We start from the raw sequence: 3,316 nt of genomic DNA, 5'->3' as shown, positions 1-3,316 counted from the left end.
CGAGAACAGAAAACGCGATGCACTCATGATGCCGTCGCGTCATCGTTGGCGCATCAGATGGAAGGGGAGGGAGAGAGAGACGGAAGAAGACATCGAGCAACGCCCACGACAGACAGAGAGACAAACGAGGGGGACGGGGGGTCGTTTCTGCAAACCCCTTTCCTTCGCGGACGCTTGTGTTTGGGGGAACGACAGCGCTGCACCGTCTTCGCCGGGCATTGATGGCATGTACAGAGTCATCGATAAAAGGGGGGAGGTGAAGATAGAGTGCTCCCGTCCCACTCACACATACCCATACGGCCCACGCGCGCACGCACAATCCTGGCTGGTCTGAGTGCCGGCATCGCCGTCCTCCTTCACGCGCACGCCAATCACTTGTGTCCTGCGTTGTCCGATCCTTGTTCGAGGTGCGTTTTCCAAGTCCAGAGACATGCTCTCGCCGTGCACAGCTGTGCTTGCAAGAGGTGCAAGGAAGCATAGACATACATGTGTGTATGTGAGAACGAATAGGCAAGGGGGAGGGGTCAACGAGGCGCGGCAAGCAACGCCGATGCTGAGCAGCACATGGGTGCGCGCAAAACGTTGAGGGACAAGGGCTCTGCCACAAGTCAGGACGATGTGGCACGCAAGGCCGCCAGGTGGTCTCGCCACAGAGCGAGCGAGAGAAGATAGCGGGACTGAAGGAAACGAGGAGGAGGGCGCTGGCACACACGAAGAGAGAAAGAGGTCTTGCTTTGATCGAACACCTTCAGAACAAGCGGACGCGACCCTCTTCTCCGCCTCCCGCCAGCGTCGATCTACAAAAGCCCTCCGCTACAGACCCTGCGTGTGCGCGTGCGCTGTCGCTTTTCGTTGCTTGAGTTTGCCTTCTTGAGTTTCTCGTCATGTCGAAATCACTAGCAAGTCCGATCGCGACACCACGTACGTGCAGCCACACAGTCCGCAGCACCGTGGGTTGTAGGCGCACGCAGATCCTTCCCTCACCAACAAAAGTTGTCTCTAAAGCGCAGTGATGCTGTAGCACGCCGCGTAGGCGGAGTGGTCTGGGTCCATCAGGGGCGGCTCTGGAGGATAACGGCTGCTGAAGAGCGCCACGCACCGGTGCGGGTCGTACGGTGCACGGCAGATGAAGCAGCGCCGGTTGCGCGAGAAGTTCACGGAGAGACAAGCCGAGCACTGCCAGTCCGCGAAGGCCGTGAAGATGCTGTGGCGGTGCAGCCCGCTTCCTGCGCTGCGGCCCTTGGGCGCGACGGCGAGGCCCAGCGCGAAGGCAAGCGAGACCAAAGCGGCGCCGATGCCGCACAGCTGCAGCAGGACCGGCCAGCTCCGTAGCCAAGATGGCGTGGGCGAGGAGCGCCAGAGCGTCGCCTCCGCCGTCAGTATACCCGTCGCAACAAGGCACAAGGCAAACTCGCCAAACAGCATGGCGGGCGTGAGGGCCTGGGCCTCGGCGGCGTTGTTCGAAGCCGCGCGGGCGCGTGCTTTTCTGCCTGGCGGATCAGCGCCGCTGCCGTCGCGCCGCCGGCGCCCGTCTTTGCTGTACTGCGAGCGCCGGTCCGCCGCAAGACGGCTGCCGTCCGGGAGCACCGTCAGACTCGGGATGGGCACGTTGTATGAGTAGGTGCGCGGTCGCGACAGAGGCGGGACAACTTCAACAAGAGAGGAGCAGACGATGGCGGTGCAGTCCCTCATGTCGGCCGGCTTCTCCCCCGCGGAAAGCACGGACAGGCCGCTGCCCTGGATGCGGTAGCCGCGCATCATCGCTGCGGTGCTCCCTGCGACAGGCGGCTCTTTGTGAGCGGGAGAGGCCCGCCGCGGCGTTGGAAAAGGTGCGGGGTCAGCCCTTTCACTCGCCACGAGGTCGGTAAAGTTTCCGGCCGTTGCGGTTGTGGGCGTAGCGTCAGTGGATGCGTCTGTTGAGTCCTTGGCGAGCTGTGCCGGCCGCCCCTCGAAGACGAGGTGCCCCGAGCGTAGCGCGTTCCGCTGCTGCTCCGCTTCCGTGTACGTCCCACTGGCAGCGGCCACCAGCTCCTGCAGCCGCGACACGTTTGCGAAGGGCAAGAGCACCGTCGCCAGATGGTCCTTGCCGTAGGCGCCAGTTCTGTCGACCACCCAGCGGTGCGGGAACGTGTCCGCCAGCTCGGCTGGAGGAGACGCCATCGTTGCACGCAGAGCGTCGGGCACGAGCTGGCGGCTTGGTGGGGGCAGAATGCAGAGCAGCTGGCAGAACGGTGACGGCGGTTGCCACTCTAGCTTGGGTGCCGCCAGCGTGGTCTGCACCTGCGGCCCTTGCGCACGCAGAAAATCAGCGATATCGAGGGCCAGCGGGGCGTGGTGGAACGGGTAGTACCACGCCCAGCTCACCTGCAGGGATATGGAGCTGTAGTAGCGCCACACAAACCGCATTCCCTCCACATACGACCTGCACGCTGCCTGCGACCCCGCCTCATCGCGCAGCGATGTAGTGCGCACGTACACGTCGCGCCAGCAGCGGCGATCCTCAGCCGAGCAGAGCTCTGGCGTTGCAGCGTCGTGTGGCTTCATTGCCCCCGACTGGATAGCGAACTGGCGAAAGCACGCCGCCTCGACCGCCGCGTACGCGCGAAGCAGCCGCTCCAGCTGCAGCAGCCGAATGTCGTACTCGCCGCCGGTCAGGTATCCGTACGGCAGCACTGCGCGGACATAGACATCCATCAACGTGTCCATGGCACTCTCCCCACAGTAGACGCTCGGCAGATGCGGTAGGAAGTCGTTACCGAGCAGTACGCCGAGCACAATGAAGTCGTCGATGATCTTCGAGTTGCTACTCGAGGTGCACGGGTGAAAAGGCGGCGGAGGGGCCTTGGGCTTCCCGTCAAGCATCCCTCTGCGCTTTCCACCGCCCTTTGCCGCCGCTGGCCTTGCCGCCTTCGCATCATCACTGCCGCCACCGTCGACCTCGCGGCTGCTGGTGCCCTTGTAGGGGTAGAAACAGAACCCGTTCGCCGACACGCAGTTGTCCGCGCACTCGAGCGGGTCGCCCCGGAGCTGCAAGCCATTTTCCAAGCACAGTTGATACACCTCCGACACCACAGACGCCCCGACAACGTCTATGTCGAAGTACTGGTAGCCACTGCTCGGCTCAACCACCATGTCAGCAACGTGCTGCGGCGGTGCCGTCTTTGGGCCCATGGTCGCCGGCGACGCGGGACTCGAGGGCGCCTCAGAGCGCCAGAAAAGCCCGCATTCGTCCGCCTCGTCGTCGCTTGGCGCCGCCATGGAAGCGGTGCCGCTGGCGAGCGCCACCTCGTCCCCCGCCGCGGCCGTCGGCGCGGCA

Source organism: Leishmania donovani, chromosome 17 (genome assembly GCF_000227135.1).
Source record: "Leishmania donovani BPK282A1 complete genome, chromosome 17".
Classification (NCBI taxonomy): Eukaryota; Euglenozoa; class Kinetoplastea; order Trypanosomatida; family Trypanosomatidae; genus Leishmania; species Leishmania donovani.
The sequence above is the reverse complement of the archived record's forward strand: the minus strand, read 5'-3'. Positions refer to the sequence as shown.